At 35.3% G+C, this 26,973-nt stretch overlaps 1 protein-coding gene across 1 annotated transcript in view; it reads left to right on the top strand.

The window, feature by feature from the left end:
* The window catches only part of LOC140139365 (keratocan-like), a 136,045-nt gene that overhangs the window by 3,731 nt on the left and 105,341 nt on the right, over window positions 1-26,973 (top strand). The window contains exon 2 of the mRNA XM_072161138.1: window positions 19,470-19,516. The gene's annotated coding sequence lies outside the window, so the exon portion shown is untranslated. The remainder of the gene's footprint in view (window positions 1-19,469; window positions 19,517-26,973) is intronic.

Here is a 26,973-nt window from a genome sequence, read left to right as displayed (position 1 = left end):
GGGCCATTGTGGAACACGTTTTTATACATTCTAATATCAAAACGGTTAGTGAAATTTACCTTAAAACTTGTGAATTATAATTAAAATTGTTTTGGTACAGACCTTAAGGGATGGGGTATGAACGTTTGGACAGCATTTATTATGGGACATTAGAGCGCATCAGACATATCGAATTGCATTCTGAATACGAAGAATGTTCTTCTGATATCAAATAATTTTGATTTTTTTGAAATTCGCAATGTTATACACATTTTATGGCAAATGAATAAAAATTGATATTTTTGATATTTAACAGTACTCGAAGTAAACTTTATAAATCTGATGATATGTACTTAAAGTGTGGGATGAAAAGCCGACGATCAACTGAAAATTTTGACCTTTCGTATTTAAGATATGGATTATTTTTCCCAAAACACCCAAAAAAATTAGGTATTTTGGGGAAAAATCCATATCTTCAATATGAAAGGTCAAAATTTTCAATTGATCGTCGGCTTTTCCTCCCAGCTACATACATTTTAAGAATATATCATTAGATTTATAAAATTTGTATTATATCGTGAATTTAAAAAAATTAAATTGTTTGATATCAGAAAGACATTCTCCGTATTCAGAATGCAATTTGATATGTCTGATGTGCTCTCATGTCCCACAAAAATACTGTCCAAACGCTCAAAACGCTCGTTCCAGATCCCTTAATGTGAGGTACAAAACACAATATAAATATATCTGACCACCTGCCTTTAACCATTTGACTACTTGTAGTGAATTTCTATATACACATATTACACCACATCAGTGACATAATTACTTGATTCTAAATTGACTTTAATAAGAAATATAATTTTTATTATTTTCATATTATTCATGTTGTGTATGTTCAATGCTTTTGTAGAATAGTATTGATCATTTTGGTAATCCTCTTTCTTTCCCTGTGCACCGATGCTTAAAGATTCTACGTATTGCGCTACCGTTTTGATCTTATCACTAAAACTTATCGCGATGGTATTTACAGTTGGTAAATACCGAACGAACGTGTATGAGGAACTTGTTTTAGCTTAGCGATAAAAAAAGCGTATAATATATATGCGCCCTTGGATTGGAACAGCAACAACAAATGACAAATGAAATATATCTATGGGTAAACATTTTGTACGATGTTATCAATATTGGTGAAGGTAAGCAATGCGTTACAATTCATAACCTTGTATTTTGCACTAAGAGTTGCACGAGCTACGTCAAACTTAAAACAGGATATGTCACTTCATCCCACGTATCATTCAAACTATACACATAATGGATGGAAATTAATTGCAATCTGACAGTTTTGTGCCAACCAATTCATTAAATTTTTGCAAATGACATTCGGGTAAGATGGAAGTTTCATCAATCAGTACACATGTCGAGTTGTGTATCATAAGACATTTGCCATCGGAGTCTTGTTTTTATTATTATGTGATTTAAATTTTTAAAAAGTGAAGTAAATTAACAGACTGTGATTATTTACATCATTTAAGCAAATCTTGGTTTGAAAATATTGAACACGACTTTGTGGGGATAACCAAATGCCACTATAATTGAAGACCGAATTAAAAAGACTAGTTTGCGTCTGACATTAGGGCAAAGGCGCGACGTGATTGGTTTCTAACCTGCGCAGTACGGCATGTTTGGTCTGGTTGATAGGACGTCGTACGCAAACTAGTCTTTTTATTCCGTCCGGCAAAGTCAAGTATGAACGATCAAGCAATGTCGCCAAAGTTGGTTTTGAGTTATGAGTTGATTTAACATCAAAACAATAAAAAATATTAAAGGGTGGTACTTATACCATGGTGGTACTGCGCTCTTGGATTGGAACCATAGACCGTGGTACTACCATCAGTATGGATGTCATCCTGGTGCAACAAAGGTCTCAGATACATATCAATTTGTAAGCGCTCTTTTAGCAAAGTCATAGCTCATTGAATTTATAACCGTATGACAAAACAGGCGAAAATAGTAACTTTTTGCACAAGATATGCAATTTAAAGAGAATTGGCCATTGCTCATTGCAATTAAGCTAGTATATGGACAATGTAAGTGTGCTCTTTCATTTAATGACATAAAAATTGAAAAATCTGGTAAGGAACACCGGTGTTTTGACTTTTAAAACCTACATCTTGGTCAAAAATTATACTTGAATAGGTCATTTTCAACAGATTTTTCACACTCGCGTTGCACCAGGATGACATCCATACTGATGGTTCTACCACCCTTTAACATCATTGCATGGCTTATATCATTAGCAAGCTTCAGATTACCAAACTTAATCTCATACATAGAAGCTTAAACATCTTTTATATCTGTAACCATATCTCCATTACTGGCTAAAGATAATTAAATTATCGAAATGGATTTCGTACATGCAATGCTAGTTTACACTTTTAATCCTGGCAATCTAGCATTTTGTTTCTCTCTCAATAACTCTGTCGTTTTTGACTGCCACATCCGTTTCATACTAAAGATTTCAATCTGACGAAAATCTCCCGGAGAAACTTGTGTTTTTCTTTCCTTTTCCTTTCCAGTCGGTTACAATTTACTACTGTTTTACACGGCGTGTATTATAATATTGATGTTCTATGTCGATTTGTTGTGGTATTTTAATGCACCAAATTATCATGGGAGTTAGGGATAGTGTATCAAAGCAAGTAGAAAATAAAGTAAATAGCTAAAAATCCAAGAGGTATTTTTATAAAGCTTTAGGGGGATATCATTTTCTTCAGAAGGGGTGTCCTAAATATGTCGGTGACCGGGTTCAATTTTTATGACCCCCCTATCAAGGGCAAAGTTTGTTACGACCCCCCCCCCTTATCTTGGGTCGACATTTTTTATGACCTTCCCCCACCTTCCGCCTACACAGATTCAAGACAAATTATTCATTGCCGAAAAAAAAAGGCGCGAAGCGCACCAACACTTTAGAGCGCAGAAAGTGCGCGGAGTGCGTTCAATTTTGAGTCATCAGCCTCTAATAGTTCCACAACCCCCCTATTTTGGTTGTTAAAATTATAACCCCCCCCCCACCTATTTTTGGTCTGAAAATTCTATGACCCCCGTGTATTTGGGACCCCCCTTCCAAAGAAAATGATAGGCCCCTTATAACTAGTTGTGGTCCAACAATGCACACATTCTGTCATATTGTATAGTGACAGTGAGCACTACATGTTATTTATAGTACAAAGTGTATTATTTCCCTTAGAGTAGGCCTTATAGAGAAACATAATTTATGTCATAATTTAATACTCATTATGCAATAAAAATGTTTTGTTCTATTATTACGAAATCTCCAATCCGATCAATATATCTGTTAATAAAAATTCCTTTAAAAGGAATAGGGTGGGCAAATGAAAAATTGTCAAGAGAAATGAAAGAATGAGTAAGTCAAGTTCACAATAAATAAAAATTCCTTTAAAAGGAATAGGGCGAGCAAATGAATTGTCAAGATAAAGGTGTAGTTCCATATTGATAAGTCCAAGTAAAATAAAAAACATGTTTCACGTCCAGGTTTTTGAAAAAAAGGAGTTGGAGGGGCCTTTTTATTTTGTATCGCAGAATCGATGTAAATACCCATATTTAGAGCTATTTTAGCGTGCACAATAATGCCTGCAAAAAGGAGGAGGCCTCTTTTTTAATTTGTTGTTCTGAGGGTAGGCCCCTCTAATGATCTCGAAACCTTCCAAATTGTTTCTTGTATATTGAGAAGGCTATAGAAAGCATCTCAACTCCCTAGACATAATTTTTAAAAAGTTATAACTGAATTGCAAAATATAAAAATATAATTGAAGAAACCTCCAAAAAGGAGGGAGGGACGTGAAACATGTTTATTTTTGTATTTGGCCTAATGCAGTATTACTTCGATTATCACTTGTCATCATTAGCAGAGGAGTGAAATTTTGATTGAAAGAATTAAAGTAAGGGACGCACCATTTGATACTGAGAGGGGGGGGTAGGAAGTTGGGATCGGGGAAAGTTTTTTATTTTTTATAGTTGGTGGGGAAAGTTTTTTTTTTGCTCATGAAGTGGGTGAAGTTTTTTTTTTTTTTTTTTATTTTGAAAAACTTCCTACCCCACCCTGAGAATCTAATGGTGCATCCCTAAGAAGGTTTGTGTTTTAAGTTATATAAATAACGAACTAAGAGCAATCGAATTAGGACAACAAAATAAAAAAATAAAAACCCACACCATAGGACTGTACGGTAAAACATGTACCAACAGGCTACTTTTTAGTCACCCACCTTTGTAGGGCTACAAAATAGCCCTCCACCATAGGACTTTGTGGTAAAATATTTAGAGGAGTATGCCAATTAAGGCCAAGTAAAAAAAAAATGTATATGTCCGGACTTTTTCAATAATTGGTGAGGGAGGTCCTTATTATTTGTTATCGTGTTATTGTTTTACCATTCATTTCTGTGTAAAATTGCAATGGCAAATGTTTGTCAACACATCATAAAATCGGAGAGGCCCTAATATTTTTTTATTTCCCCAAAGCCCTACCCCTAGCTTGAAGAAAGTGTTTGCAATGTGTTTATAAATGATAACCAAGAACTTCTAAACATGTCATTTCATCACAACAATTTTATAAACAAAGTAAGGAAGCAAATAGGAAAAATAACTAAAATATTTGAAAATCTCCAAAAATCGGAGAGGGCAGGGGACGATATACACGTTATTTATTTTACTTGGCCTAAACAATGAATCACCACTCATGACTCGAGGTCAAAACCATTATGTAAATAAGATAATGTTTGCATGCGATGTCAAACAAGGAAATGTTGACATAAATTAATTGACTGTTTGGTTTTCACGATGCTATTAATTTAGCCCAAAGATTAGGAAAACTAGCAAAACTGGTGAACTGGTACTGTTCAAATAAAAACATCTGCAAATCTTGCTGCAATTTCCAAATAGTATTTCTATTACTTAAATAATTATTTTTGTTATTTCTTTTAATACAAACACATTACTGCCTATGACGACTTTATCGTATTACTTACATATCAAAATCAAGTAATAATTACAAAACTCGCCGTAAACTATCACCTCTGTGGGTGTTTGGGATATAACCGGCACGAATATTTTCTCAACACTGCGGCATGTGAAAAAGTAGGTCAATAGTCAGAGAATACAGGGTGGGTGCGGCACGCCGCACCCACCCAAAACCTAAGTAATTGTAATTTTACAGTTTGATTTGCGACATTGTTTCAAAGATGATTTCACCTCTAATTGTATACTTTTTCTTAAATTCCCCAGTCTGTTAAGCGTAAGCTTCTAGACTTGCTCTGGGATTTAATGAACGAATAATGCATTATGATCTGTACTGTAAACAAGTTGAACTGGGAATGGACTTATTTGTCTGCAAAATCTCTCACAAATTATACTTCACTTGAGCTAACATAGTCAAGGTTATAGCCGTTTATACACCAAGTGTTTCCGGTAAATTTGGATACGCCCAACAAACCATCTACTTAAGGGCTAATCGCCATATCATTGCATTTGTCTTCAGTTATCTTCTTTTTCTTTGATATCAATTTTCAGCACTTTGGGTTTCATTTTGTACACCAGGGTTTACAGGGTTTTGCCGCAGGTGGAAAAAAACTGTGGTTTTAACCGTTTGGCAACAGTTTTTACCTGCAAAAATGGCCAAAACTAAACAAGTGATTAATAGTTTTTCAATTCAAAACAAATTATAAATTTTCAAAAATAATTTTCTGAGTGTAACAAGGCCAGATTTTGTATAAGAGATCAATGTTATGCGTTTTCGTTGCTTTCTAGTGCATTTTTAAAACTGAAACTTTTTCATTTTAAGGTCTTTAATGCCAAAAAATATGTTGAATGATTCATTAAAAATTTTGTGTTTCTTTTTATAAGCTTTCTGCGTTACTTTTTAACATCTGACTTAATATGAGTTTATATGAGTTTGTGCCATTTTTTGCCATCATTACCACTTTGATGGACAACAAGGTTTTGCCGGCAAAAACCGAACCCTGGTGTAGCCGTTTGTGTTTAGGGATTTACGGAGTGTCTCTTCTTCTTGGATTTGTTCTTCTGTTCCCAATACTTAAAAATTATAAAAACGCACCCAAAAAGATTGAAACGCGTAATTTGATGCCGTAGTACTATCTCATCTCGTTAATGACAATATTCAATCCTATACCACATCAATGTAATAGCGTTGAATTGATGGCTCATTTTCATCTGGGCTCTAACTCCTTGTTTTCCAGTTGGTGCATAACTGAAGGGCAATTTTAGACAATACTAGTCCTTTATAAACGTTTGTATGTAAATACTTACCCCTAAGTACCTCTTCCATTGTGAATAACCATTATTTCAAACGAAAGAAAACAAAACCGAACGATCGTTGACCAAATTTCGAAACATCACCTATTTCTCCGCATTATAACACCTCATTTTTGGCAATGGTTAAATGAACGTAACACAAAGCTTGAAAGTTAGTTGTTCCATATATTAAAATATATTAGCGCTTGACAGCAAAGTCCGTAATATTCCGGGGTATGCAGCTACCTACAGTTGGTCACGTGCATATTTATAAATACGTATTTATAAATATAGTCGAAGCATACTGGTATATGGAACTAACAGGTGTGCACAGAGCTCGATGTAATTAATATAGAAAGTCACTACCCGTAGTCGAGAAGTTAACATTGACATTGTATAAGGTTCTATCACAAACACTTCACATTCCCACAAACAGAAGACTTGCCTGCCTGAAGGATGTTAAAGAGAAAAACAATGTTGACACTTACAATCTGCACATCAAGGTTATCTTGGAATTCGAATGAAAAGGGTTGCCAAGGGTATAGCTAACTAACAGACTGACTGAGTGGCTGATTCAAAATGGAGACAATGCCATGAGACAATGGCGTGAAAATAGCTTTTAGTTTGCGGCAAAAAAACCTTAAAATCCTTTATCTGTTGGCAAACATTTTAAATACTAGTAGTAGGTATGTCACAGTGGCTGCACAATAATTCTGCTACACTGTGCATGCAAGCATAACAGTGAATTGAAAAGCGCGCGCTTCAAAGTTGGCCAATTTTAGAAAACATCCATGTCGATAAATGAATTTCCTCAGTATGCTTCATTTATCCAAATTGTTTGAATTTTTAATATATGGTGTGTGAAGCCTTTCCGAGGCTACCATCGGGTCCCCCAAAATTAAAAATTGTTTTGTTTAAGAGCTAATGCCTGTTTTTATGGATTTTTGAAGATCGCTCATAAATCAGTAAATATAGGCCTATTGAAATGAAGGGAGCTACCACCATTTAGCTGAAATACTATAATCTTTCTTAGCATGTAAATTATTTCCGTCGAAAACGAATGAAACACTTCGAGAAAACTAGTTGAAACAAAACATTATATCAAAGATATTTTTAGGGAGTAATTTTCCAAACCTCAATAGCTCTAAGCCATTGTGTGTGTCCAAGGCCATACTATTTTTGTATACGCGGTACAGTGGGGATGGCTTTTCCGTTTACCATTTGTCATCCCGTGTTAATCCAGATAACAAAATGTTCATTTAAAGTCTCATTGCAAATGAATTATGATTTTTACTTTTCGGATTTAGCTTTGAGCAATGGTGACACATACCATGTTTACAGACAAAAATGAACATTCTATTCCAGACATCGTCAAAATGTCAAACTTTGTATGTTTTGTATTAAATATTTAAGTAATTAACTGCAGTTTCTTTATTCAACATCATAACAGGTTCATACTTGACATATTTATGGTGAATGAATAGACTTTCATTAAATATTAAAAAAACACAAAATTACTCATGCCTAATTTACATAAAAATATCATGAATACATAATTACCTGTAATTAGCTAATTTGCATAATTAATTACTTTTTGTGTATTTTTGTTATCAATTGAAATAACTCTGTATACATATGTGTGCAAAAAAACCGCACCCTGATATCATGTACGGTTTTCTATTGCCATCAATTTTGCATATTAATTAGCTGAACTTAGTCATTTTTTCACCTTTAATTTGTCTGCAGATTGGCTGAATTTGCTAAAATAGTATATTTGGTTGATTTATTATAATTATTCAATGATAGATTTTTAAATTTTGTTTTCTTTAACGAAGTTAGGAAAGATAGGCATTTAACCTGTGGTACTTAAATTAACGCTGCTTTTTCAAGCAAGCGTCCAAATAAACCTTCAAAATCTCGAAATATGCCAATTGTGTCATTATAGCCATTTGTGGCAGGTTTTAATTCCATTTACGAGCATCTTAAAATTGACACTACATCACAATGCATTGACCGATTTCAATTCCGTTGTTTGATTTTTGATTCTTTAATAGAGCTCATTCATGTAGAAACATTAAATAACGTTTTTCTGCTGCGCTTATTTTTGAGGTGATATACCTAATACTAGCTACTAGTTCTGTAGAATGTCGAGCGGTTAGTATGACAAGGAAACATCTGCATTTTGCTGCCTGGTGTAAGATGTGTACAATTTAAATGCAGAAATCGTCAAATGTATAAAAGCAGCTATTTCAGTTAGCGCCTTCTTGATTTAACCCAGTGGCGTAGCCAGGGGGGCAAGGGGACTGTGAAAAGTATTGCCCCCCTGCCCCCCTGTGGGAAGATAGCCGGCCCGATATTTAAGATTTTTTTGTGTTTCTGACCAAATTAACATCATATTTTGCCATTTTAACCTATAAAGGGCCAATTTATTAATTTTTTATACCATATTTAACCAGTTTATATTGATTTCTCCAATTTCTTGTCTGAAAAGGTTTCATTTTATGAAAGCCGTTTCGTTATACTTTGGCAACGTACAAACAGAATTATACCAACTTTGATATAAACTTTAACGAAAAATGTTAGCTATGTTATTTCTACATAATTCATGTTGTGTATGTTCAATGCTCATGTATAATATTATTTTTGTCATTTCGATAATCTTGTTTCCTTTCCCTGTGCAACCCACGTGTTATTCTTCAGTCTTGATCTTATCGCTAAAACTCATCGCGTTATTATTTACAGTTGGTATTTACCAGCATGTTTTCGAACGCGTCAGTTATCCGTTTTTAACATTAAAAGCGAACACATTTTACTCCCAAGTGTATGTGCTGTTGGATTGGAATAGGACTTCAAAATGACAAATGAATTGTACTTAACGGTACATACATTTTATATAAAGTTATCAATATTGGTGAACATAAGCAATGCGTTACAATTCAAAACATTGTATTTTGCACCAAGGGATGCATAAGCTACGTCAAAACTTGATCAGCAAATGTCAGGTGATCCCACGTATAAATCTGTAAACTATAAACGGAATTGAGGAATGTGAATTGCAATCTCGCAATAAGGCACGTTTTGTGCAAACCAATTCTAGTAGATGACATTCGGTTGAGCTGAAAGTTTCATTCATTGTAGAGTTGTTTATTATGAAACTTTATGTCATCAGAACCTCTAGTAGTAGTTTGTCTTATTATACGAGTTTAAGGAAAAGGTGAAGGAAATAAGCAGACTGAAAGGGAAATCATTATTAATACATCAATTAAACATAACCTTAAGCGACTACCACGTCCGCAAAAATCAATAGAGATCGATCACAGAAGTACAAACAAATCGATCAAGGAAAATAAGTAAAATATCACCAAATTTGGTTTTGATTTATCGCTAGATTTATCATTAAAAATTATTATGTTCTTCATTGTATAACAATTGTCTTACTTGGATAGTACAACCCTCCATATTGGTTTCATCCTGGTACAACAAAACGCTCAAATTATGCCGCCAAAAGACTGGTGTTAATCTTGGTATCACCTCTTCCACTCATTATAGAAATGGCATGTTGGGGGCTTTTATCATATCCCTGCTTTTATCCACCCTGTTGGGCAGTCACAACACCAGTTTGGCTTGAATGGACACCGGTTATGGCCGAATGAATTCCTACCATCCCTTGGCTCGTTGGATTCGTCTTTATGTGTGAAGGTAAGGGACTTGAAATATCTTCCACTCATTTTATCATGCAAGTTGTTGGTTTACAAGTTATCATCATTTGAGCAAGCACGCATAATACAGGGGTGTAGCAAGCGGGGGGACAGGGTGGACGAAGTCCATGGGTCCAGTGCCCTTTGGGAGCCACAAAACTGCACTATACATCTTTCTTTTAACCCCAATATCAGAATGTTTTTTGGCCAAAGTAAGGCAAAATTGTAAAATTGTCCGCGATTCGCGCAAAATTCATGTTGATCTGGAGCTAAAATAGCCTTAAATTGATTTTTTCGCGTGCTTTTCCTAGTAACATTAGAAAAAAATGCTTGGCCAATGATTTGAGTGCACATGCCTTCCTCGGCATGAGACGGGCCTCCAAATTTTGGCCTGGCCCAGGGCCCCCATAAGGTAAAAGCCCGCTCTGGTTAAAAGGGCCCGTACTGCTCCTTGTCCATGGGCCCCTGATGCTCTTGCTAAGCCCCTGGGAATTGGTATGGCTATTTGGTTGTTGATCGCCTTGTAGAATGTGGTCAAGCGGCTTGCCTGCGTCTCTCCTCCAAAGTGGAGATTCTCAGATCTAATCTCGTGGTGGTGACGCTGGCTTTGCGGGGCCTGGTGTTTCACGGATTGTGAGCATTTTTCAAGGTTTCTCCTAAAAAAATCCCAGTGCCCTTCCGGCTTCTCGGCACGTGAGTTCGGGACCTCCAAATTTTAGCCTGGCCCAGGGTCCCATAAGGTAAATTCTACCCTGGTTAAAAGGGCCCGTACTGCTCCTTGTCCATGGGCCCCTGATGCTCTTGCTACGCCCCTGGCATAATACATTGATCGATAGACCCTGGTATGAATCCCAATAACGAAAGACACTAAAAATGCCAACATGAGTAAATATTAATAATAATAAAACCAAATATCACGTCCTCGGCGCATGTAAACGAAGGTCGTAAAAGTTAATCCAATAACAGTAGCCATCAATACGCTAATTAAGCCCATTACGCAAGTCCCATTGTATAAAAGATGGTCTATCATCTACACCTTTGACATGATATATCACAATTATAGTCGTTGTTTCTGTTACATAATCAAGATTAACTGGATATCTCCACGACGATAGCGTGTGAGCCTTCTCTGCTACAAGTGCAATCAAGTGAATGCATAACACAACACTACATTGTATAGACCTTTTCCCCTTCTTCCCATCATGCACTATTCCAAGGGGTATGACGTAGTCAATTAACATCATAGATCGTGCACATCTGATGGTCTTTGCATTTTTGTTGTCTTAATATGGGCATACTGATTCCATATATGCGGATCATCGAAGTTACTATTTACAGTTACCGAGTGATGCAGAACATCTGTGTAAGAGATTATTGTTTACGTTTTATTTTCATCTCTGAAAAAACGTGAAACGGACGCCGACCGTATATCACTGCGTGGTCCGTTATTGGTTTTTCAACTCTAGGTCTATAAAATATATACAAAGTTAGGTTTCAATAACGTTCAAAAAACGTGAAACGGACGCCGACCGTATATCACTGCGTGGTCCGTTATTGGTTTTTCAACTCTAGGTCTATAAAATATATACAAAGTTAGGTTTCAATAACATGAAACTTTTTTCGTGACGACACCATGTCAATAAAGCATAGAAATGTTGCTTTTTGCCCCCATAAGGTATTAGTGATCATGCGCCATTATCCGTGGTTCCTTTTTTGGGGGATGAAGGCACCAGCCAAAATGTCCGTATTCCAGAATGTAATGACCATAACTCTGTACTCCCCCGGAAGATGATAATTTTCCGACACTCGTACCCCCTGGAATTGTGCATGATGGGAAGAAGGGAAATAGGGTCTATAGTCGATTGTGTCGGCAAATGATTACCTCAAACTCCATGATAATGGTAGGATAATTGTGGAGGCCGTCTGCATTAATTTAGCATTTAGAGGCTGTATCGATATGCTTATAGACGAATATACACGGTATACACTGGCATTTCTCACAAATTTAATGATAAATTGACTGGCAGCTGTATAGCAAACATTTCACAGTAAACCGTTTACAGTGTATGCTAATCTTTTAAGCGTTTTGCGCCAGGAATGACGGTGAGTTTACCACCGATATCAACTGATGTCGCATTTGCTGTATAATGAAAAAAAATCCGAAGGCCATGTTTGATTCAAGGATCCTTTCATCCGCCTCTGGAGAATATGGGCAATATTTTCTTGTGAGATAACAAGTGTTTAAATTAGTACTTGGCGTAAATGATAGCGTTGTTTGTTTCATATAAAAATAGAAAATGCTAACATTATAAATTGTGGGATAGGCTTTTACGACGGGAATTTTTAACAATTAGGGGGGATAAGTTTGTCCGACGGCGAACACACGAACCCCCTAATTGTTAACATTATAATTATTAAAGCTCGGTCATAGAAATCTTGCCGGTGAGTTTGTTGGGTATTTGTGTAGGTTGGGTGGGGAGTATAAAATTGCTAAATATTCGAGTCCCTTCTCCACTGAAGCAAATAATTTTTATTTAGAGAATAAAGGTATTGTTTTTAGCCCCTGGAGTGCATCTATCGTCTCATATAACACGGGCGACATCATTATTTTTTTACGCATAAAATAATGATGTCGCCCGTGTTATATGAGACGATAGATGCACGACAGCGGCTAAAAACCAATACCTTTATTCTCATTCTTAAACACTTAAATTCAAATAAAAATATCATACAAATTTTAATCAAATTAAATCTACATTTTGCAAGGAATTACCTAGGGCTTAAAATCGATCAGTCTCGTTGTTGCTGTGCGCCTCCAATTGGTCCAAATAGCGAGTAAACGTATCGCGTTGACGCACACGCGCTGACGGGTAAAGCTGGGTAAGAACCAATAAGATTGCAGGAACGTTCTCAAGTGTTTAAGAATTATTTTTATTTATTTATTTATTTATTTATTTATTTATTTATTTATTTATTTATTTATTTATTGATTGATTGATTGATTGATTGATTGATTGATTGATTGATTGATTGATTGATTGATTGATTGATTGATTGATTGGTTGATTGATTGATTGATTTATTGATTGATTTATTGATTTATTTCCTTATGTTGTTTTCAAAGCTTCATAAAATCACAATGAGATACTACTTTATTTTCCGAATATCCATACAAATAACATCTGACTTTCTCCCGCGCAATTATGGATGCTACGTACGAGGTAGCCACTCGATCTGCATCTTGGCATATTCAGCTTTTTACTGAATTCAAGACCTTGTTTTGTTAACATTTATGAAAAGCAAACATACATTAGTGATCACTTGTCTCTATAAAACAACATATTAACGGATTCAAACATTAAATATATTAAAATAATATATAATTATTCTCTCGTCTTTGAGGCATTTGATGGACTTTGCAGATTGCAATAACATTGAATGGTCAACATCGATATAAAAGAAAGCTCACCTGTTTGAGGAGAATACAAAATATGCTACGAGACAACGTTATTCCTGTGTGCCACACTACAACAACGCACCTCAAGCCTAAGGACCGATTGATTCATTTCAACTGCTGCTTGATTCGAAGTAGAGATCAATTTACATGCTCTTGAATAACACAGGTTGTAATAAAGATTTAAATGTACATCATGCAATGACGTAAAAGCATAAAAACTAAGGATTTAAGATAATGAATAATTTAATAATGCTCCTAAAACTGGAACACTAGTGTGAAAATAGACAAAAATATCGAACAACTCTAAACTAGATATAATTTTAAATAAATCATAGTCCCTACTTGTCAATAAAATAGTAATTCGGCTGAGTGACAAAAAGTAGCGCAGCCATTATAAATCTAGTAAACGTATTCATAATATTTTATTTACGCGCATTTTGATACCACATTCGTCCAAAATATTAACAACACAGTAGTGTTTTTAAAGAAAAGGACCCATATATTAACAACACAGTAGTGTTTTTAAGGAAAAGGACCCGACTTGCAGTTACTTGCATTGAGTTGATTTAGCACGAATTTAAAAGATATCACATGTCATAATGCTTGCGTAATAACCATTGATTACTTCCAATTCGGGTATTTTTATTTTAAACACGAAGAACACTTTAGAGATGACGCATCAAAATTCACGCAAATAAGCCATCCTTCTTCCTATGTTACAATATTGTGAATTCGATCAATAGTTTTGAAGGTATAGACGAATCCAACGAGCCAAGTCATGGTCAGGATTTGGTCGGCCATCTTTGGTTTCCCGCTAGCACCAACCTGGTGTTTTGAGCGCCCGATTGTGCAAATAAAAGCCGCCTAACACCTAGAGAAGATACAAAGACGAGGAGGGTTAATAGAATAATATAAACAATAGAGATAATTCCGCAGGTAATCCCGCCCGTCGCATCTATTCCCAATGTTTCTATAGATAGTTTGGATAGGAAGGTATTAAAGACCCCCCGCCCCCAAAAAAACAAAAAACAAAAACACCAATTTTGTAAATATAGGCCTATAGGTTTATGATTGTTAGCATTTTTTCAGAGAAGTGATGATTATTGATTATTTTTATTTAGTTTTTTTCTGTATTTTCGGTAGTTTCCTGAAGCCTGATAATCAAGGTATTCTGGTAATTGATCTGGTAGTTAATCCGATTATTATGTCACTTCAACAGCGAATAGACCACGTAGAAGCTGTGTGTTTTGCCGAAGGGAACTGTATTGTGTTGTAAACTTTAATCATAAGTTCTTTTGTCTACCTGTGTTTTCGCGGAAGGTGTAAAACGGGTGATGGAATGCAGTTTAAAATTTCCGCCAAGGCCGAATCATTTCACATTTTGGATGCATTGTAGCCGACGGGGACCCAACTAAAGGCTGCTAGTCAGGTGTAGGAATGCGTGTATTTGGATTCGTCTATAGACGAATCCAACGAGCCAAGTCATGGTCAGGATTTGGTCGGACATCTTTGGGTAGCCGCTAGCACCAACCTGGTGTTTTGAGCGTCCAATTGTGCAAATAAAAGCCGCCTAACACCTAGAGAAGATGCGAGGACGAGGAGGGTTAATAGAATAATAGCTAATAATATATATAACTAGATTTCGCGGTTCTCGGGTTGGGTGGTTCTCATTATAGGCCTATCTTTAATTACCAAACACCCGCCCTGACCTTTTAAACTACAATGATATAGGCCTGCGTCTTTAATAGTGATCAATATAAGGCTATAGGCCTTACCTGGTTCTGGTCCGATGAGATGCACCTGTAAATTAGTCACATGCACACTGTAATGCTTTGCGATACCCGCACTGCGCCCGTCGGTACTCCGCGCACACGCCCGTTGATACTCGGCGTACGCGCTCTGCGAGCACGCGATAGCTCCGCGCGCACGCGATAGCGCGCGGACAGACGGACAAACTCTCTATAACTAGTATTAAGATGGAGATAATTCCGCAGGTAATCCCGTCGCATCTATTCATACATAGTCCTTTTGTTTGCAAGTACATCAATGCATATAGATACCGCGTGTAGTTAATCCGATTATTATGTCACTTCAACAGCGAATAGACCAGCTGTGTGTTTTGTCGAAGGGAACTGTATCGTGTTGTCAACTTTAATCTTTCTTTTGTCTACCTGTGTTTTTTCGCGGAAGGTGTAAAACGGGTGATGGAATGCAGTTTAAAATTTCTGCCAAGGCCGAATCATTTCACATTTTGAGTGCATTGTAGCCGACGGCTACCCAACTAAAGGCTGCTAGTCAGGTCTAGGAATGCGTGAATTTGGCATACTGCAGTTACTGTCCGTTTTCCTATACACAATACACAGTGCTCTTCCCATTGACGCGTGACCTCTACAAATAGCCTACGTTAAAAGTATGGGGATTTGCCTAGTTAACGTCGCTGTGTGAAAAATAACCGGCCGATATTAAAAGTACTCTTCTAAAATTCTAGAAAATACAGTTTTGTAACATGTCCTAAATTTTTAGCTAATTTAGATGTTTGGAAATATGCGTACTTTGGTGTTTCAGTGTATGTTATAGGTAATAGTACATTGCCTAGTTAACGTCGCTGTGTGAAAAATAACCGGCCAATATTAAAAGTACTCTTCTAAAATTCTAGAAAATATAGTTTTGTAACATGTCCTAAATTTTAGCTAATTTAGATGTTTGGAAATATGCGTACTTTGGTGTTTTAGGAAGGATATGTAAACGACAGATAACACCAAAAAATATGAAGAAATTATTTCCAAACCGTGTTAAGTCAACAATCATTATGTTGCTCATTTTCAAGAATGCTGGTTAACAAAAAGCAGGCCATTGTCTCATTTCGTGAACAAAGGCCCACATACCATTGTTTCCTTGCGTTTCCTTTATAATCAGTTACCCAACTGAAGCTATAATTACCAGCTCATTGGGATACCGCACATATAAAACAGACACAAAAGTCATGTGCACAACCAGAGAAGATATGATTTAATCAGTTGAGCTGTTTTCAATGAGTGTTATCTTGGTTTAATAGCTTTTAATGGGGTTTAAGTCCTCCAAAGGTCGCGGTGAATTCTACTGTAGACATGACTGCATCATGGATTCCTCTATAGGCGTATTTATAATGGTTGTGGGAAGTCGTACAACTGGGCTACTAATCGCGGGTTTGTCAACTTTCTAGATATGCTGGAACTTGTCACTATAAACCATACAGTACATTGTATACAACTAGTTGTAAGCATAACCTTAAATAAATAAATAAATAAATAAATAAATAAATAAATAAATAAATAAATAAATAAATACATAAATAAATGAATAATAAATAAATAATTAATTAAATAAATAAATAAATAAATAAATAAATAAATAAATAAATAAATAAATAAATACATAAATAAATAAATAAAGAAATAAATAAATAAATAAATAAATAAATAAATACATAAATAAATAAATAAATAAATAGGAAATAAATAAATAAATAAATAAATAAATAAATAAATAAATAAATAAATAAATAAATAAATAAATAAATAAATAAATAAGAACAAAGTTCCCCTGGCAGAAGCACACGTTAACCGCTCTAGTTTATATATAAACCCTTTCTTTGGAATAATTTAATCACATTGCCAATAACAAGTAGGAGTAAAAAGATGATAGAAAGGTAAGGAGAAGGCGTAGAAAAGATGGAAAACAATATGACAAAAATTATATTAATTCATATATTTCAACAAGTTTGGAGAGGGGGAGAATATACTCATTCATATTAACTAGGTGCGTGTATTATTTCATATTAAAAAAGTTAAAACACATTTCCAGGTGTGCGTCAATATCAGCCTTGCCTTATACATGTGATAATCGAACTCTAAGAAGTTGGCCACTCTATCTGCAATAGCCACAAGATTAATTTAAAGGTAGCTGTGAAGGTACCTTTTCTAGCTTAACCCTAGAACTACGGAGCCATATTTTGTAACACGGACTACGAAGGGAGGGAGGGGTGCTAATTTCCAATATTATAAACGTTATACCGTTATATTTGGTACTAATGTATAGCTATGAGTCCCCCCTATCCTGTGATACCAAAATAAGTACAAACATGTCCCACATAATGTCGCTATGACGTCATAATGTGAAGAAATTCTGGCTATGTACAAAAAATTAGACAACATTGAATTTCGGCTAAAAATTCTCCAAAATGTGATTTTCACCAATTAATTTTCTCCTAAATATAAAGAGCGAAATAAAAATCATTGGGCCTTCACCAATACCACCCCACCCCTATTGTCATCTTTGATGGCCGGTCCCGGGTATGGTGCTGTGGGAAAATTTTATCACTAAAATCAGCGGAAAGGATGGATCTACGATTAGCCTAGGTCGTTTAGGCGTAAATGCATGCGTTGTTTTATTACGGATAAAAAATCTTAGGGGGTTGAGCAAAATAACGATAATTCCTATTAGGGCACCTAAATTGCAAATTAAGGGCTTTAAAAACATTACAATACTATACAAAATGTAGAAACATTCCCCGCTTCATGTCAACTTTATTATGGAAAGCCGAGCGTAGTTTTTTTCTGTAGTTACAAATGTTGAAAATTTTAACGTAAACTTATTCGCTAGCGGCAAGAAATGATAAATAACTAATTAGTTAAGTCATACAATGTTGTTGATAATTTCGTCACCCGTTTGAACAGCAATCGTCTTTGCCAACGACACAAATATCAAACTTGTATAAATTAATGATACATTTAATATTGGTGAGAATATCCGTAATAGCATGCGTAATGTGATTTAAGAGAGCAATGTTAACCAGTTAAAATCAGGATACTCAAAGAGTATTACTGAGTGTGGCTATGGAGTTCATAGGTTTCCTGCCGTGCTATTTAAAACAGCCTCTGAGCCATGAAGATGGATTGATGTTTTCACCGACAAACTGGAAGCATGGTTATTTCAAAGCTACGAAAATAGGGTCTACTGCGGATTGAAACGGACTTGATGAACAATGGTACAATTATTATCATCTGGATACAGATATGACAGGATGCAATAGCCTTTATTTATTATGACAGAATGTCATGAGAGGAGATTATGAAACCCCACATGTGTGTCTTGGTCTTCGTGCTTCAAAAAAGAAGTACATATTAACCAGTTTACATAGCCAATGATTGAGCTATTTTAATACAGCAACGAAGGAGACTTATGAGTACGCGAATGTGCTCCTCCTCATCAAAGAATTAAAGTTCTTCCATCGACTTGCTGGAGCCTGGTATTTTAAAACAACACATCTGTCAAATACAGTGGAGCAGTGCAGAAAAAGCCTGTTCCCTGGAGAGAGAGTGATTGGTGAAAGAAACACCAAATTTGGAGAAAGCAGCGCAAGGAGATAATTGTTTGGAGAAAGCAGCGCAAGGAGATGGCATTTGGAGAGAGCAGCGCAAGGAGATCATTGTTTGGAGTAAGCAGCACCATTTTTGTGTGAGGATTTTATACGCAATGATATTTATAAGTGCAAGTGTACAAAGGACTTCGCTGATTTTCGCAGGACAAGATAATAAGGATTTATACATCAGCTGTCCAGAACATTGCAAGAACTTTATGTTATCTTCAAGAATGCTGGCTAAGTACTAGTTAGTTAAAGGAGTGATTATTTTTGTATGTACATTTGTTGTCGTATACTGTACCAGTCATATTTTGCTTTCAATTAAAGACTTAGATTTTGTTAGCTTAATCAAACAGTGTATTTGTGTTGTGCATTCGTATGAGTTCGGGTAAAAAGTAAAAGGTGATTTTGGCCTTGAGTACGATATTAGTTTCGCTGTGAATAGACAACGTAGGGGACGTATACACGTTGTTATAGTTTATGTTGTGCCTCTAGTCGAAGTGGATGCATAGTCGAGTGTTCTCTAGTAGTTTATTGACATTGTGACTCCATCTGGATAGGATTTCCATATAACTTACTGTTGATATGATTTCCTTTTACCCAACAGGAATACTGTGAATTTAGCTACATAGTGACTTCGGAGTGGGGATAAAGGTAAGTTTTTCCAGGTTGGTTGTGTTTAATTATCCGCAATAATTATGTAACTTTATACTTCTTTGCAAATAGTTTTCAATTTTACGCTGTATTATTATTGTTTGCGTATATGTCTGCATGTCCCATGTGTACATGTACAAAAATCAGACTATAAATAATTTTCACCAGAGTTCCAAGATTGATTTTCAGACCCTTCCTGGTAACGGAAAGACCACCTTTTTGATCATTATTGTTTGCGTATGATACCTGGTTGATTACACCCAATGATTAACTAATGAGACTATAGTAAAGGTTTAAGACATTAACTAATAAGACTACAATTTTTATACTAGTGTATGAATATTTGTCATAAAAGTTCAAACATTGATTACACAGACCTATCATGGAAATAGAAAAACAACTTGTGTATATATCTTATGGGATTTGTTGGGCAATTTTGTTATACGTAGATTTACTAATGAGACTATACTACACCAGACATTTTAAGACGCGAACATAAATAATCTTCACCAACAATTTAGAATAGGAATTTTGCAGGCCCGTCTTGGTAAAGAAAAAAAAACAATGTTTTATCATTGTTAAAATAATAGATTTATTTATAAAGAAAGTCAGTATTCTTTATTTGAATTATTTGAAAAAGTGAATAATTTGAGCACAAATAGAGCGAGAGAGTACGTTAAAGTGAATTACAAACATCGCAAAAACCTCCAATAATACTAGAATACAACACATGTTGAGTTACCGGGTTGAGTTACCGTTAGTATATGCAGCCACAATGTTTACTACGACATAGATTGTTCAGCGAATGGCAATCGGTTATTACTACGGATGGTGCCTTAAAGCTATGTGATCACCTTAGTGAACGCAAAGCCAACACAAACTGTCTAGGGTCAGTGATGCCTATGTAGTCAGGCTGACACATGACGTGTATTAACAGTTAGTAGAAATATAGACTAATATAAACTTACCATGACAATCAGTTGTCAGATTCTGAATCAGATTCCTTTTCGTCAAAACATACATTGCATGGTACAAGTAAAGTTATTTCCTAAAGTTTACGCTGACTTTCAGCACAAAAATTCACTAACCTTGTATTTTCCATGTGTGACACACATCCTCATCAGAAGGAGTCCTTAGATGCTGTGATGGACTTGACCTTTTGTTGACCATTGGCAACTTTTGGTCGAATGAGGGCGTTGCATAAGGTTGACAATTCCAGTCCTTGATCGCGATTTAGTTCTGGCGATTTCTTCTTGATCTGGATGGCCTCCCACACTAAACGGGGGTACTCTCTATCATCATTGGCTAACACCTTTGTGGAATCCCAGTCAATGTTGTGGTGAGATTCTGTGGCTGGGGCAGTTGAGTTGTCTACCTGTCTGGCCGATGTATGAACTTGTACATTCGCCGCAGGGAATCTCGTAAAACACACCTTTTTCTGTTGAAAGCCTCCGAAATGCAGTACGTTTATGGCTGTGGAATTCAATACTACATTCACCCTATATGATGTCGATTCAAGGGCGTAAAGCGGGTGGGGGACCCCCTGCTTTTCAAAGTGTTGGGGGACACAATATCAAATCCCCCATATTTTGGTCCATTTTAAAGTCATAAGCACGTGTTGTATTGTAGAATTGTAGAAATTATTGCCAAAGTTGTCTTAAAATTACCAGATATCACGTTTTTCCTCAAATCTTGATTTTTGGACATATTTGATGTTCAAAATGCGATCTATACTTAATATTTAGACAGAACTCTTGTTATACAAGGCTGATTCAGTCATTTAATTAGGTACTACACCGATGGTATTCGGTGTTGAAATGAGCGAATGAGCTACGCCTTATCACTTTAATATAAATTTTCTAAGACAAATAAAAAGCAATAATTTTCATTCTTTCAGAAAGCCATAATGCTTGATAGTTTATTTTGTTATTATAAACCTTATTATAAAAAAGTGTGAAATTTACTTGATTTGTGATTTTTTTCAAGCTTCAAATTTTTTCAAAGTAATATAAAATAATATAATTATAATGAAATATATTTCCCAATTTTTCTAAAGCACATAACGTGACTTCTCTCTAGTCCGAAGGGTTTGCTAGTCCGAAAGTTCTCTAGTCCGAAGGGTCGCTATTCCGAAAACCAAATTAAGTTTGCTAATCCGAAGGTTCTCTTGTCCGAATATAGAATAAGGGATACGGTTCGGGTAAGGGTTAATGTTAGTATTAGGGTTAGTGTTTAGGGTTAGGGTTAGGGATATGGTTGGGGAATAGTGTTAGGGTTAGGGTTAGAGTAATGGTCGGGGTTAGGGTTCGGGTTAGCGAGCCTTATTCTATATTCGGACTAGAGAACGTTATTTATTATTTGGACTAGCGAACCTTCGGACTAGAAAACCCGATATTCGGATCAGCGAATCTTTTTCAGAATTCGGACTAGCGAATGCTAAATTACGTGTTCGGACTAGCGAACCTTCGGACTAGCAGACCTTCGGACTAGCGAACCTTCGGACTAGAGAGTTTTAACCCCCTTTATAACCTTCAACCCCTCGTGGAAAGCACTGGAAGGGGCATATAAAAATGGAACCAATTCTAGTTTTATCATTTGAAGTGTGATGATGCCAAAAACATTGGTTCGAATAATGTAGCAAAACTAGATGCTGTCTCAAAAATCACCCGATAGTTCCTTGTATTATAGTACGCAATGTAAAATTGACAGGCTATTTAATGAATTAAATTTAGCTCTACGGTTTTACACGCTCTGATATCTTCTTCCGCGATGTTGCAATAATTGAGACCAGTGTGTGTTGTTCAATAACAACTTAAAATTTCTAGCATATACAAACATTTGCAAGGATGTGGGGAAGTAAGCAAATCTTTATGATGTTTAAAGAGGATGAGACATGATAAATATTGCTGCTAATGTCAACTCATGTGAACACAAACATCCTGCAGCATATGCAAATAGATATAACAAAGTAACAAATATATGTTTCGGAAATTAATGTTTCAGCAAATGTCAAAACATAGTATGTAAGCAAAATAATAATTTTAAATTAAATTCAAAAGGTAATTGTAGCATTGATACAACGCAGTTATAATAATTGTTACAAAACAATACCGTTTATCGAGATCTGATCAAATAATCGTATTTTGTTCTTGGATTTTTTGATATTATGTTAAGGGGGTGCCTATTTTTTTTTTTTTCTCAAAAATTATAGCGCTTTGATGACAAGTAAAATATGTATATTATAGGGGCAAGGTCTGCAACTACTGCACTGATAATTTAGCAACTCAAGGCAAGTAGTTATTGATTTATTGATCAAATACTGGTTTTCCCTCATTTTTGACTGTAACTCCACAACTGTTGGCTGTGCTGAAATAAAATTTCCAGTGCAGTAGTTGTAGTCCTTGCCCCTATAATATACATATCTTACTTGTCATCAATGTGCTAAAATTTTGAGAAAAATGCACAAATAGGCACAGAATTGGGCAGGGTGTAGTACCCCCTTAATAGAAGACAATTCTACTTTATTTCTTCTAATTCTGTTTGCAAGAATAGCGAATCCATTCCCAGGCCAAACTGTTGATTGCAACATACACTCACATATAATATTGCTTTTTTAATCACACCGAATCACAATTTATTCCGTGTATGTTACTCTATTAAAGTCATATTGTAAAATTTGCCGAGGAGGACACCCTCAATGTTTTTATCACACAATTGTAATGTGCTGTAGTTGTGACAAATTCAAGAATTTGAGCAAAACGTCGAAAGTGCCCTTCCATTAAAATCCCACCAGCAAATAAGGGCACATACCCTTAATTCTTGTTGGGATTTTTAGGGAGAGAGCTCTCTATTTGTACATGAAATTTGCCCCAAGGCAAAGGAGCCCAGGGGTGCCATTAGGCGAACGTTTACGGTATTAGACTATGCCAAAGTCGAATTTTGATAAATTAAAATATGTTATTATTATGATGAACGCATTCCGTCATTGAACTCAAAATTATACTGATGTTTATTAAAATTAAAGTTTTCGATAGTTTATATAATTAGTGACAATAAAAGTTATTGAATGCAACATATCTTGCATAATATAATATAATGGATCACTTCAATATTGAACAATTTTTGAATCTACCAGTTTATTGATCGCGAAAGCCCGAAGCTAACAAACAGAGGGAGTACGGTGACTGAAAATATCAGATGCAAAAATCTGTCAATTGCACACAATTAACATAAATCAGCGTTTTAACCTTAAATGTAATAGCCAGAGTATGCAAAGTGTGATGCGATCAAGCAAAATCAGTCGAAACTCGGAAATATTAAATTTTCAGTTTCTTATTGGATAGTAAAAAGCATTTACAAAGCTGGATTTTGCAGAAAACCCCATTGAAATTGTACAACCAGTTCCAAAGATATGAGCAATTGATGAGTTTCCAAAACAAAAGGAAACAAAGGGGAATAGATCCTTTGTTTGGCTATATCTCAGAATCAATATTGCCGAGTTCCGACTGATTTTGCTTGATCGCGTCACAAATGGGCAAGTGGGCTACGGAGAAAGCTAGCGACATATCAGCTGGTAATAAATAGCAATATTTTTTTTTTAAAGAAATACAATATCTTTTATGGAAATTATACAATATGGCTTCAAATTTAGTGCTTAATTCAGCATTTGACTCCTGCCTATTACAAAGCCATCACAATTGTTTCAAATACACTCAAATCGTACTGCAGAGGGTACCATTATGGTACGATTCAAAAGAGCAGTGTTTATTTCTCATTTTCATTCAAATCTATTAGGTCCTTATTATTAAGGAACTCCAGTAATTTCTGTGCAAAATCAGCCCACAGATCACTTATTATTCGAGTTTTGTTCTTATAAAATTGTACTATACAGATGCTGTAATCGAATTTAAATATAGATATCCCCGATTGTTTTAATGCATTTTCTTTTGGCCAAAAATCAAAACAGCCATTAAATCAATGTAGAACAAAACATTATGGATATATTCAGGTTTGTACTGACTCATGAATTTAAAGTAATTCTCAATGTAATATAATGTTTATTATGATAGATAATAATCAAATGTTAACCGAATAACAATATTTATGTGATGCCAAAACTTACCAAAGTTCTCTTTGGCTGTTTTTCATTGAAATTGCTATTTGTTGTTCTCTATCTCTCTATGACACGTATATTATAAAGAAAATTCCATATACTCTTGTTTGACTTTGTTAGCCAATTTCTTACAGCTATTTGCGAATAGCAAACATCCTCTAACATTTAAAATCATGGAACACTAAAACTTATAAAATAATATTATAAGAACATTTCTTGCGTATTGAGAAGTAAGTGCCTATTTTCTCGACGATCATGACAATGAATAAAATGACTTATCCGATGACGAGGAGAATACTTTACTTTTTACGAATATATTGAGAATGGTGCAGACAAAAATGAAGCCATTAACATGATTAAATGAAGAATTTACAAAACATGCATTCATGACGTACCATTTCCGTACGTGTTAGGAATTCTGCAAAACTTTTACCTGTGCTATGTTTAAAATATTTTTTTGTTATTGCTATGTTTTTAAACATTTTACAACATGTGAAATACTTATTACAATTCAATACCATACCCCATCAACGTAATAGCGCTTAATTAACGACTCTCCTAGACTCGTTCTCATCTGGGCTTTATCATTATTTATCCTTCTCGTTCTTTAAGGTAATTCTAGTAGAAACTTCAGCGTTCGAAATAAGGAGATTCCTTGCGTCAAATACCCGAGAAAGTAGGCGCGGACACGCAAATTTCCTACGGTACGGGTCCGCGTACCCGTAAAAATTGAACCAATTAGCATAAAGTTGAAAATCCTAGTTTTGTAGTTCCACTGGAAAATCTGGTTCACATAATACGTCCAGCTCCCTGACTACACTTGCATTTTAGTTTCCCATTGCCATAGCTAATTCTCTCTCTTGAAATTTCAAAGGTAAGGGTCTTGAAAATTGGTGAAGACCCTTGAAATATCAAAGGCAAGGGTCATAAGGACGCTTGGATTTATTTTCTTATTTTGAGGCCTGTTTAAGGTATTTGTGTAAAAAATCCTTTATTATAAACTCACCAGATAAAAGATTAAAGTCATCAAACTATATAAGTAGTTTGAATGCCCAGTGGTTCTTGATATTTTCATGTACACAATTTGTTGTTAGGAAGTACACACATGTATAAAACAACAACAGCCTGTGAAGACTTGGTAAAGCTTGACTCCTTTCATTATGTGAAGGAGAGTAAGAAATCAACAACAAAAAATCACAGTCACTTTTTATTTCAAAAGCGGAAATGTAGCTTTTAAACATTTGATGCAGTTCTCAGCATTAAATATTGGTGATATTTAGATCTTTAAGATTTTGACTCAACCAATGAATGCGTGAAAACAACCGCTGATTCACTACTATACGCAGGAAAACTTGAGCTGGATATATACCGAGGAAATCCCTATACCGGCTACATTGTATAACGTTAAACGCTGCCGAGTGATTTCTTAAAATTGTTTAATTTGCTTTATTCTGCAACCAAAATCCCACAAAACTTTGCTATAAAGTATCAAAACAAAAGTTGGAACAATTTTCACAAATTCAGTGTGCCACTTTAGCACTCTTTGGGATCTTAATTGTTTTTGGCCTAGTCATTAACATGCAGTAAAGCATTACTCGACTGTTCCGAAGCGCCATGCCGTAAACGAAGTCAATTATAAGCACTTTTAAGTGTTAAAACATTCGCCCGTGGAGTTAACACGAGAATATTTTATTATATTGCACCGAGGAGCCTAATAAACCAAACTAAGTATACTTTGCAAGGGACTGTGTAACTTTGTGTATTTGTTTTAAATATGCAATTCTGATGCCGTCCAATAGGAATGCAACGAACTTAAAATATATATAAATAGCGCCCTCAATTTGCACACAAATATACAATTCATAGAATAAAAATTACCCGACACAAAAAGGCAGAAAAAATAGGAAAAGGTGATAAAGAAAGGAAAATCTATGTTATAAATAGCTATAAAATGTGTAGCTGTTTGGTATTACCAGGTCTAGAGTTGAACATTATATTATGTTTTGATAGGAAAAATAATAAATGATCACATCAAACAACTGTGTGTTAATTTGGCGTTTATACAGTAACTTTCCCTGCTCGTTAATTATCACAAATCATATGTGTCAGTGATTTGTCCTGCTTCAGATTAAAGTCATGCTTTAAGTTAGTGTTCTGTGAGTGATTTAATTTCGATACCGTAAAGATTCACCTAATGGCGTACATGAGATCTATTGCCTTAGGGTAAGGTAAATTCACGTACAAATAGGGAGCTACTTCCTCTGAAAATCCCAGCAAGAATTAAGGGTCCGTGCCCTTATTTGCTGGTGGGATTTGCACGGGAGGGAACTTAAAAAAATTCCAG

Source organism: Amphiura filiformis, chromosome 18 (genome assembly GCF_039555335.1).
Source record: "Amphiura filiformis chromosome 18, Afil_fr2py, whole genome shotgun sequence".
NCBI classification, from domain to species: Eukaryota; Metazoa; Echinodermata; class Ophiuroidea; order Amphilepidida; family Amphiuridae; genus Amphiura; species Amphiura filiformis.
The sequence above is the reverse complement of the archived record's forward strand: the minus strand, read 5'-3'. Positions and strand labels throughout refer to the sequence as shown.